General features: G+C 38.3%; 1 long non-coding RNA gene across 1 annotated transcript in view; it reads right to left on the minus strand.

Annotated features, from left to right (window-relative positions):
• Positions 1–1,050: 1,050 nt before the first annotated feature.
• LOC118014360 overlaps positions 1,051–12,882 on the minus strand; it is a 28,691-nt gene continuing 16,859 nt past the window's right edge. Inside the window, exons 3-4 of the long non-coding RNA XR_004680269.1 lie at positions 4,252–4,327; positions 1,051–1,087 (exon numbers count right to left, since the gene is read on the minus strand). This is a non-coding gene — a long non-coding RNA (uncharacterized LOC118014360). The remainder of the gene's footprint in view (positions 1,088–4,251; positions 4,328–12,882) is intronic.

Below are 12,882 nucleotides of genomic sequence, written 5' to 3' on the forward strand. Positions count from 1 at the left end.
AGCTGAAGGCAGACGCTTAACGACTGAGCCACCCAGGTGCCCCTCTTCTCTCTCTTTCTAAATTTAGATCAGCAGGAGAAAATATTTGTGAAAGTAGACCCCCAACACAAAAGAATGTCCCCTGGACAACAGCAGATCTTTCCAATCATAAAGCCCTTTTACAAAACTCCATCCTCCTCCTTCCCAAATTTAGAGAGGAATTAGAAAGATTAGTGGCCATTCACAACACCACCCCTACACACACACACACACACACACACACACACACACACACACAAACAGGTGACCAAAATATCTCCTAGGTCTGCCTACAAATGATCAGCGGAAGATTGGTGTTCAGGGATTAATAGAAACCAAGTTTGAATTGTGTACTCAGAAAGAAGGCTTTTGTTAAAATACTTTATAGAGACCTTACAAAGTCTTAAGTCTCTTGATTCCCATTTTAGGTAAAATCTCCCTGATATGAAATAGCTAGTTTAATTTAAAAAGGTGACTCAGTCACTTAGTATTCAGGCTGTAATCCAGTTCCTGGGAGGGAATTAAAAACAGCCTTTGCCTTGCAAATCTTTACACCACCAGAAATGCTGGTCTTTACTAACCCCAAACTTTGTCTATTTCTCTCAAAATGCTTGCAGATATTACAAAAGATCAGGATATTAGAACAAAATCGCCCAGTGCTTCAAAAAGATAATTACACTGAATCTCTTTAAAACAACAACTGGCATTCTTTCTCCATCCTTTAAAGTTATAAACCTTATGTCTTTGAAATGTAAACACAGCCCCCAGTCACCTGAGACTGAAGGGGGAAAAAAGGGAAGAGGACTTTCTAAAATGAAAACTGCTAAAATAGCCCTTGTGTACGAACTCTAACACAGCCTCCATAAGATTAATTCCAAGGACAAATACCAATCTTAAAAGTCTTTTCCACAGGGCGCCTGGGTGGCTCAGATGGTTAAGCGTCTGCTTTCGGCTCAGGTCATGATCCTGGGGTCCTGGGATCGAGTCCTGCATCGGGCTCCCTGCTCAGTGCAGAGCCTGCTTCTCCTTCTCCCTCTGCCATTCCTTCTGCTTGTGCTCTTCTATCTCTCTGTCAAATAAATAAATAAAATCTTTAAAAAAAAAAAAAAAAAGTCTTTTCCACAAATAGTAAAAACACTTCAGCCATCTGAGCAAGTAAACTTTATGGCAACTGTTTATAAACTAGTGAGTTTTATATTGTGTATGTATGTGCATTATAAGTAAGGTGTTTTTCTACCTTTCAATGTTATTTCCAGAGTTCATTTGTAAAGAGCTCTATTTAATTGGCTTAAAAATTAAATGCTTATAAAAATTTACTATTATGAAAATTGTCAAAATAGAAGCAGTCCAAACGAATTTCAGGTTCACATGATCTAGGAAAATACTCAATTGGAGAATTAATTTATCAGTTTTAAAATGAAAATTCTTACTTTGGGTTTACTGAAAGTCAAGTAAGTTCATATTTAGGTTACAAAATTTTTCAAGAAGAACAGAATAGCTTAGAAGAATGGCTGACTTTGGTATCTCATGAAGTGTTTGTGGGTAATCTAACCATAATTGTTAAAAACAAGTAAATTGGGGTCCCTGGGTGGCTCAGGGGGTTAAGCGCCTGCCTTCCACTCAGGTCATGATCTCAGGGTCCCGGGATCGAGCCCTGCATCGGGCTCCCTGCTCAGCGGAGAGCCTGCTTCTCCCTCTCCCTCTGCCTGCTGCTCTGCCTACTTGTGCTCTCTGTCAGATAAATAAAATCTTTAAAAAACATAAAATAAATTTTAAATAAATTTAAAAGTTTTAGGTAAACTTTCTAAATAGCTTCCAAAATGTTTTGATAACAGAAAAATTTTAAGGTTTCAGGTTAAGTAATGAATTAATTACATTGAATATCTAGATCTTTAAATAATGAAACATTTATTACTGAACATGGGTTTATCTACTTTTGGCTTCCTTATTACAGAAAAACTAAAGATAAATTTGGTCTGTTAGTAAACATTTTTTGTGCTTTACTGAATTTTGTACTATGAAAAAGCTTGTTTCTAGAAATTATGAAATGTATTCATAAATTTACCAATCTAAAGAATGTTGGTGCAACAATTCATAATTTCTTACCACTTAGACTCTAAACTTTATTATCTAGTGAAATCTAAGGGCTAAAAATTCTAATATATGTGGTTAAATCTACTAAAATTAAAGGAAATATCTCCATATGCAAGAAAAGTAGGATGTGTATTGTTGGTATTAAAAAAAAAAAAAGGTATAAGGAGTAGGAGCACCTGGCTGGCTCAGTCAGTAAAGCATGTGACCCTTGATCTAGGGGTCATAAGTTTGAGCCCCACATAGGGGGTAGAGTTTATTTCTATTCCTCATACCTTTTATTTTTTGTTAAAAAAAAAAATGTAGGGGCGCCTGGGTGGCTCAGTCGTTAAGCACCTGCCTTCGGCTCAGGTCATGGTCCTAGGGTCCTGGGATCAAGCCCCACATCGGGCTCCCTGCTTGGTGAGAAGCCTGCTTCTCCCTCTCCCACTCCCCCTGCTTGTGTTCCTGCTCTCCCTATCTCTCTCTCTGTCAAATAAATAAAATCTTTAAAAAAAAAAATAATTTATCCTAAAGTGAGGCTTATTATTTAAAGAGGAAAAACAAAAGTTGTAAAAGCCTTGTGAAACAGGAATTTTTAAAATGGGACTTTAATGTGTGCTTAATTGGGTAAGATTAAAATTTATTTAAAATGAGTTAATATCAAAAGTAAGCTGGTACAAAATTAAAATTTGGTTTTTCTCTGTTAAAAGGATAAACTTAAATTATTGGTCTGCTTTTAATAAAAAATTGTAAATAGTATTCTTTTTTTTTTTTTTTTTAAAGAGTTTATTTATTTATTTGAGAGCGAGAGAGCACAAAGGGTACAGGGTCAAAGGGAGAAGCAGATTCCCTGCTGAGCAGGGAGCCCGATGCGGGACTGAATCCCAGGACTCCAGGATCATGACCCAAGAAGGCAGTCGCTTAACCAACTGAGCCACCGAGGCGCCCTAAATAATGTTTTTCTTTACCTTTAATGCAACCTACCTAGAAAAACAAAGATTCTGTGTGTTGTCTTTATCAGGTCTTTGTTGCTTTTTTTTTTTTTCTATTTAATATTAAAAGAGCTAAGGCTTTTTACAGCTATTTAACTTTCTGTGTTTGCCTGTGAAGTCTTTAAGGCACTTTGGTTAATTTGATAGCTAAGTATGGTTACATAATGATCTGTGATCCTATTTAATCAAATATGCAAAGCTTTTGATATTTGACAAACGTCCCAAAATCAAATTTTAAAATGAAGTCTTGACCACAAACTAACTTTAAAATATTCCAGAGGATTCCTAGAACATTTGAAGGATTTGTTCTCTTTATAAAAGAATTTGTCTTATTTCTATGTTAAATAACATGGGAAGCAATGTCTGATATGTCCTGGTATGTTATCACTTGCAATTCTAGTTCTAATCTTGAAGTTCTGTGTGTCACAGAAATAACCAAACTACTTTGTTGGTTGCATTGTAATGAACTCTAATCAGATCCTTAACCACTGCAATTTTTAAGACTTTTGGCATTTACAGACAAAAGATTTACTCTGATGCTTTTGCAACAGTCCTTCATTTATGGAGATTCAGGGAAAAGACTCTGACAAGTACTCTAGAATACAGGTCTCTAATAACGTTAAGACCATACCATTGAACTGGGAAGAATTTATAGAACTCTAACAGAGAAACTGAAGGCTTCATAAAACTACTAACAAAAGATCAACAAAAAATAACCACATGGTTCTGAATAAACTGAGAATGATTATAATTTTTATCACTTTTTGTTTGAAATAGTGCTTGTTATTTCATCTTTTGTTTTCAAGATACAGGAAAGCCCTTCCTCTTAAGCTAATATGACTCACAGCAATTTGATAAATTGTACCTTTGGAAGCAGAATTGAAACATCTGTCTTTTTCCCCTACTTGATCTCTCCAGGATTTGGAATCTCTCTCAGTGAGTATCCTTATAGTTTCATAGAAATATTTGCCTGAGTTCAATAAGAATCTGTTCTCTTTGTGACAGGACATAATTGGAAACATTCGTTATATTACCAAGGCTTGACTAGAATGTCATATTTGAGAGAAACATGCAGAGACTGATATGACCAGACAGCTTTATGAACCTAAAGATGACATTATGGAACCAATAAATCCCCTTGGAAATATCAGCCCAATATCTTGCTTACAAGGATCTCAGCAGCCTTATCAGGTGAGTAAAGGTCACTTCCTGGCAGATGCAGAAACCTCAGGAGATTAGGGGACCTTGAAAAGAGAGAAAGTAATTCAACTCTATCGGTATTGCAAAGTCTGATGGCAAGTATTTGGCTTGGCTTCTTAGCTTCAAGGGGCTATTAAAATCTCAGTCTAGAGATTCCTTATACCAAAGCAGATTTAAAAGAGCTTATATGACCAATTGCTACTCTTGCTGCATTTACGTAAATAATCAAGTTTTTTGAAACTATGCTTAATTTGTGAACAAATTACTTACTGTGATTATCATTGAGAGGAATGGGGTAATGGTAGAGAGAAAAAAAATGCTTCCTTTAAAACTAAAATATTTATTTTTGGATATTAGATTCTATTTCTACCTGTAAACTCAACTAGATCCTGAACTGTTCTGGTTTCATCCAAACTCTGGCTACAGTTCTCCAAACTAACATTTACAATTTCCCATCCTTTTGACTTGAAATCATTGAAACCTAAATCTGCCGTTTTTCCTGAAGCCTTCCAAACTGAGTATAAATGACTTGATGTAAACTTCAGGGAAATCATCACAACAGCACATGTATGGATGATCTTTGTGCAGGTTGCTATGTGGCCACTCGAAGGATCACCAGAGACATTCAAACTGAAAACCAAGAAAATCTCTAAGCTTCCCTCTGCCTGTTTTCAGTTCATCTAAAGATACTTTGACTCTGACATCTAAAACTCTTCTCAACTTGGTACTCTCGGAACTCTGAAACTGGTTTATAATTTGCTCCAATTCTTAACCATTGTTTTTCTCTTCTTTCCACAGAAATGCCTCTTAATACCTGACTGAACTGTAAGCCTAACTTTGGGAACACACATGCATCACTACCTCCTGAAAGGGGTTTAATAGAACTGACCTATTCTCAACACTAAGAGACTGGTTCCATGAAACAGAACAATCGACCAGCTCAGATTTTAGTATGTGAACTCTCTAGGGAAGTTTCTAGGGAACTCTAGGGGCCCAGGACAGGCTACCCCAAAATATGCCACTTTGTCCTGTTATTTTGAATTAAAGTTATTTAAGAAACAGCCAGTGTAGGAAGAACACTCTGACTCTCTTTATCTCCAGAGAGCAGAAAATAAATCTCCAATAGGAAAGATACCCTTCCTACATCAGGAGATAGAAAGACCTTATCACCTGAAATAGGTATTCAGAGCCAAGATTATATAAATAAGCAAGTCTTGCTACTTTTACTAATTTACTACTTTAGCCCAAATTGTTTATAATTTTGTACTAATTAAAGCTAATGAACTTAAGTTTTCTCTGTTTTGTTCATTCCTCACAGATTTATGTTTCTTTGCCTAAACCTTTAAAAGCTGCATGCTTTGGTCATTGGGGGTGGGGGGTAGGGGGGCGGGTCTCAGTTTCATTATTGGTCATCTGTGTGTACAAAATAACTTTTTTTTTCTTGTGTTAATCTATCTCATGTCAATTTAATTCTTAGACCAGCTTGAAGGGTAGAAGAAAATTCTTCCTCCCCACAAACCAACAATCAAGTCTCCCAGGTACTTCTAAATGCAAGGCACTCTAGCTGGCCCCACCCGGCAAGACAGTCCAGATTCCTCCAGCTTTGCCCTCAGAGGGAATATATGCATTAGTGTAAGCTGTTTCTTGGATATAGGCAGATGCCATGGACACTCAAGAGCCTGCTCTTGACACCTGGACTCTGGATACTTTCCATGTTCCAGGTCCCTGGCTACAGTGCCCTGCCTGGCATATGCAGGAGTAGTACATACCTATCAACCCTGGCCACAAGGGCCCTCCGGGTCTGTGGAGCTCTGGCTGGTCCCCAATCTTCCCTATATCACCTCTGCGGCAGTGAGAGACCAACCCCCCAAATATTCCTGAGGTCTCAGCTTTAAACTGGTGATGGTCTATATTTTCATTTGTCTTCCGATGAGTTCTGGGGTTCCCCAGCAATCAAGGCACCCAGGTACCCCTTATGGGAGGATACTCAGGCCAGTTTGCATAGGCAAACTGTGCAAGGCAGTCTAAGTTCTAAGTTCTTTCAGCTCTGTCTTCAGGAAGAATATGCACATTGGTGTAGGTTAGGGCTTAGAATTGGGAAGATGCCCTGTACCCCCAGCAGCCCACTCCCATGACCCGGCTACTCCTGACAATTTTTCTGAAACAGGTCCCTAGCTGACTTGCCTATTTCTTCCCCATCAGCAGACTTCTATAATATGTGTTCTATTTTGAACGCAGTTGTGAAGGGCAAGAGGAAATAGAAAATATGCCTTGGTCACTAACCCCACCAAAATTACTCAAGAGGCAGTTTAGGGGTAACATAGATTATATATTCAGAGGATTCCTAGAGATCTATTGAAAACAGGCTGGACAAAGCTTAAGGAGACTCCAGATGTTGGTCCAATGAGTTATATCCTATATTAAAGAAGACATTATAGCACTCTTATTAGGAGCATTAAGTTACACAGATGCTTATAGGCGGAAGGGGAAAAAGTTATCTCCAGGGGAGGGAGAAATCCAGACCCTTTTGCTCCTTGGGGCACCAACCCACACCCAGAGCTAACAATTATTTTAACCCTTTTGACCCTGTTTAACTAGAAGCTAGGCCTATGAAAACAGATAAAACTACAACAAATAATATAGAACCAGTCACTAAAGAGAAAGCTTATACCAGAGAATAAATAACAAAAACTAAAGTGGAATTCCAATATACTGATCGATAGTGACACAAAAAGTCAATGACTATTAGATTTATGGTCCAAAGGAGGACAAAACCTGGTCCTCACAGGGCAGAGATTGTGCACCTCAAACCCATTACTAGTGATGCTACTTTGAATCAACCCCTTAGAGCATCTGGAGAAAATAGTAATTTACAAAATCTTTCGTAGCAGCAACCTGGAGACTAAGATGGCCTATTCCAACTATATCGTTCCTTACAACATCTCCATGGAAAACAGCAGGGGAAGCTACTAATATGATGAAAGTAAGACTATTAACTGATTTATGATAGGAACAGACACCCACACTGCTAGATGTGGAAGCAACAGAACAAATTAAAGTCTAAAAGCTGCACCACCACAGAACAGCATTATTTACGGTATTTGCAGGCACCAGAAACACAGGAAAGCTGACTGATAAGAACAGCTGAGGAAGTAGGTCAAGATAAAGGCTAGAGGGGCGCCTGGCTGCCTCAGTTGGAAGAGTATATGTATCTCGATCTTGGGGTTGGGAGTTGGATCCCCACTTTGGGTGTAGAGATTGCTAAAAAAAATAAACTTTAAAAGCAAAAGATAAAGGCTATAGCTTTAACACTTATGTATGTAGACACAACAGGCCTACACCTAATAAAAATAGACCAAATCAAAATAGACCATCTAGACCCAAATCTACAAGGCCTTTTTGGCCACCTACACTATTTAGACCACCACTCTTGAAAACAAATTATAAAAGTAGAAACTCAAATAGATGCCCCACAAACTACATAGGAGAGGCAGAGAAACAATCACCTTGTACAGTAAATAGACCTACAGAAAATAAACCCACATATACCCACTAGTCCATTTGCTGTAAATACTGTCCCTTTATAAAACCTAATCCCATTAATAGACAAACCACTGCTAGCCAAAGAAAGCAAATTCTATGAGCTCCCCATAGGGATTCAGCAGTCTCTCCTCTTGGCTCAAGCCAGAGACAATTGCTCATATGTTACACTGGCCATATCAATAGAAACCTCTTTTGCAAATAAAAATACTACATATACCACTATGTCGTTAGATACAGGGTCCTAATAACAATGATACAAAGATATCCTACTAATTTAGGAAATTTAGACAACAAAAAGGGACCGATTGAAGGATGAGAAGGAAAATTAACCCCACACACATGGGTACATAGATTCCTAACAATGAGGACAGACTTTAAAACTAAATGCCTTATAAGTCCCAATTTAGAAAACATTCTTGGAATGGATATAATAGGACACACAAATAATAAGGAAAACTTTCAGGAACTTGTAAAGGAACAAATTCTTGTGCCTACTATTTCACCATATAAATAACTTAATCTGGCCTATCAAAAAGCTAGACAGGTCATATAGATTTACAGATGTTTAGGAATTTAAACAGATAATCTCCCCAAGCTAAGGGAGCACTCCCAAATATAGGTGCTATCATAAGCAATATCACCACTGGATCTGGAACTGATTGCATGGGGATAGACTTATCTGACATGTTCTTTGCTATTCCAGTTGCTAAGGAGAGCCAACCCATGACTGCATTCACATGGGAAGGCAAATATATTTACTAGGTTAGCAACAGGATACCTTAACAACTGTTCCATATGGGTGGATGTTTCTATGATTTGTCCTGCATAACTGATCATCTGGACTTATATGTATGCAAGCAGGCTAAGAAATGTTTGTGACACTCATGCTATGTGAATAACCTTGGGAGCCTGGGTACTTAAAATATATTATCCGGCCTCCAGGTCAGAACTGGCCCTTCTGTTCTGGGTGCCAAAAGTTATAAATTTTGCCTCACATCCCCTCCTGCTCCAGGCTGGGCTGGCCCCCCGGAATGGAATCTGAGGCAGACACACATAGCCGAGGCTCCTAAAAATATAATAACATGATAACATAGAAATGCAGCTCGTACCATACTGCACGTAGGCAAACAAATGTTTAACTTCAAACCCTGTTATTTGGCCTATGAATATGGCCCTATGGGGATGGTCAGTTGGAAGGCTCACCTGAGGGGAGGACACTCTGTCCAGGCCTCTCAGGACTCCAGCCTGGCTGTTTCTACCGGGCTTTCCCAGCTGATGAGATTGGATGTTATAAGTACCTGATTTGATGTGACTTTGCCTTCTTCTCATTTATTGCCTACTGTTACCTTCATCTGTGTGCAGATTCCTTTCCTCTTTTTCCATTAGGTTTCTACAATAATAATAGTTAAGTTTTCCTTCCTTTTTGAAAATGAAACACGGCTGTTGTGGATCTTTTCACAGAAGAACAACCCAGTAATAGCCCACAACCTTCTAACATGGGAATTCCAGGCCTTTCGGGAAAACACAACACACACACAAACCAGCATTTCTTGTATTGATGACATGCTTATTTATGGTAACTTAGAACAACGGACTAGGGTTACAATAGAGTTCCTTATACTCAGAGGATGGACAACTGACCCAAGTAATGTCCAAGGACCCCACACTACAGGAAAATTTACAGGTACAATTTGGTCCTCTGAAGGCAGAAAAATAACAGACCCAGTCATAAACAAGATACACTGCACCCCAATTCTTACCACAAAAGCAGCTCAGAAAATGATAGGACTGTTTGGATATTGGAAACAGCATGTGCCACTAAGTGGGGATAATATCAAAACACACTTGTAAAATAACAAGGAAGATAGGGAATTCAGATGGACAGAGACTCAAGAGACAGCCTTAACTTATTTCAAAAAGCTCTCAAACTTTTAACACATTGGCATTAGCTAGTGAGGACTCCTACTATAATCCAAAGTGTCTATATTCACAAGGGTTTGCAACATGGTGTCTGTGAACTAAAACATTGCAAGACCTCAAATCTTACCAGATTGTATTTAGGACTAAGAAGTTCCCATAGTCCAAGACCAGATACCAACCAATTGAACCCTATGAGACCGTACAAATCATAGCACCACTAACAGAAAAACAAATGATACTGAAACTCCAATAGCCGATTCTGGAGTGGGTAAAGCAGACCTCTGACAAACAGAGGGGAACTGCTCCTGACCATAAAATCTTAACATGGGAATTGTGTATTTCCAAACAGGACTAATGAATGGAGTTTTGACCACCTGCATGAACTGAAGAAATCTCTACAATGCCAATAGTAGAGTTGCTGGAATTTCCAAGGGGTGAGCTTATCCAAGCATGAGCACTTGGATGATGGGAGGCATCCTGGTCCTTGGCACTCAACAATGCATGGTTTACAGATGGATCAGCCTCATGATGTCATCTGAATTATTCTGGCAGGCTGTAACCTTAAGGACTGCGATGGTCTAATCCTGGCAGAATCAGGCTTTGGAAAATCAGCACAAAACACTGAACTAATTATAAAATTGATGATTGAACACTCAGGGAAAATTAGAATGAGACATATGTTTTATCAGACCCATAGGCAGTAGCTAATAGAGCTAAAAGTAGCTCTTGGGTCAAGAACACAGCAGGAAAATGACTGGAAAATGGGAAATAAGAACATATGTGGTAAGGACATGTGGCAGAAAATATCACTGGCTGACATCTCCCTATTCATCATACATGTCTCTACACATCAGGAAAACTCTGAAGTAGCCAAATTTAATAACCAGGTAGACAAACTCACCCAGAGAACTAACAAAGCAAAGAATCCTAAAATTTATCTTAAAACAGAAAAACAAAAGTGATTCATGGCTAAGGAGGTAACCAATTCAAAACATAACCATAAACAGGAATGACATTGGAATGTAAAATCCAAATACACAAATATGCCAAATGGTAGTGTCCTTGCATGGGCACATTACCAAAGAGGTCATGCTGGCACACTTGGCATTAGAATATGGTTAGAGAAAAGAAATATGTATATACCTACTACATACCTCCCATTTCAAGTTAAGAAATATGAGAATTGCTGAAAGTTTAAAGCTTGGGGGTCATTAATGAATACTCCAGATGAGGCTAAAGTGGACAGACCCTTCAAAATTATACAAACTGATTATACAGGACATTTGCCTATATCAAAGAATAAACTATATGCATACACCATTGTAGACATATGATCACAAACAGGAGCATCCTATCCTTGCAGGAAAATTATTTTTAAAAATCCACCATCAGGATAGAAATGTTGATGCTTTCTATGGTATTCCAACCATTATAAAATCAGATTATAGCACCCACTTCACGGGAAAGTGAATATAAGAATGAGCTAGGGAAGTTGGAACTTCAACTTACCCTACAATCCAATTGCCTCTGGATCAATTGAAAGGTAGAATGGCTTACTCAAGCAAAAGCTTATAGAGTGCTTGCTAACAATCCAGATATGAAAGCTTGGACTACAACAATCTGGGGGTGGCAAGATCTCTAAACCATAGTTGTAGAAAGGATGGGAAAACTACTGAATGAATATTGCAGTTATCCACAGAGCTAAGAATTAGCTAAGAATTCCACAGAATCTAAATTAAAAGGAAAAGCATTAATTAAAAACATACTAATATATATAGTATGGGGGGGGGGAATAGCACTGGCCACAAGTAAAACCTACTGGGTGACCAAAGGAAAAAGAATATCACATGAAATTAAGGAAAATAATGTGATACCTCTATAACAATTTCAGGATGAAAGAACACCATCTTTTATTTTATCAACACTAGATGCCTAATATTTAGCCTAGCATGAGCAGGATGATTGTACTTGGAGGAATATTGACAATAATGGCCATAATCACTATAGATGTCCTTGAGTGGCAAGAACAACAAGGAAGAATGGAAAATTATAGGATACCTACCTTTGTTTTGTAGGCATGAATCCATTATGCATCTTTAACTAAGCTGATCAGTGCAGTATGCCGCCTGCTGGCGATACTATTCTGCCTATTGCTTACTGTTGGTTCCCGTACTCACTGCAGCTATGGATACCCTTCTGACAGCTCCAGCAAGAGTAGTTGTGCCACAGTTCCAAAGTGGAATATGACCTTCTGGTCCAGAAACTCCATTGTCTGTGACATCCTCTACTTTCTTTACAGATCACCATCCTGGTCACCTTATTGCAGCTGAGAACTCACCAGCAGCACCAACATCATCCCCATCACCAAGCCCAACCTCTCTCCATCTCATCCTTTACTATCTACTTTACCATCTACTCTCTGGGAATCCTTCAATCAATGGAGAAACCAAATACTTAGGCAAGCTGATAAAGCAGTGGAAATCTCCACAAGAATCAATAAGGATCCTGAACAACACTCTCTACTAGACATTGACTTGGAGGATGAAGATTCACCTGAATTACTAACTGGCCTTTGTTATTATGACCCAGTGTATATATCAAGACAACCAGGTACTGACTTTTCTACTTTTCCCTTACTGTTGAGTTCAGCATTGGATACATAACGCAGATTGAACTCCTGACTTACTCTGTGTGCTAGCATTTTGTAAGAGAGCAGCTGCTTAAATTGCAGAATGGGCAATTATATCTTTAAGTATAAATAAGCCAAAAAATTGAAATTTGCTACAGTCCCAGTTAACACAGTTTAATCCATAATCACCTATGAACAATAGATCCATGGATATCACATCCAGACTTTAAATGAACAGGGACACCTTATAAGGTGTATAGTAAAATTTATATAGGAAACAGCATATAACACACATCACTGTCCTTCATGGAATACATGAGGCTTCTATTTTATACCACATATTTCTAACCCTAGAATATGGGAACCTCTATTAGTAAAACTTGTCATGGTCTTATTGGAACCTACAATAATAGGCTGTGCCTTGAAATTTAATATGTAGGGTTTTCAAGCCAAATACAGATCCCCAAATTGTGCTCAGTTTTATGTATCTTTGCTTATGCCCAATTT

The sequence above is a fragment of the Mirounga leonina genome, unplaced genomic scaffold (assembly GCF_011800145.1).
Source record: "Mirounga leonina isolate KUSES-001 unplaced genomic scaffold, KU_Mleo_1.0 Mir_154, whole genome shotgun sequence".
Lineage (NCBI taxonomy): Eukaryota > Metazoa > Chordata > Mammalia > Carnivora > Phocidae > Mirounga > Mirounga leonina.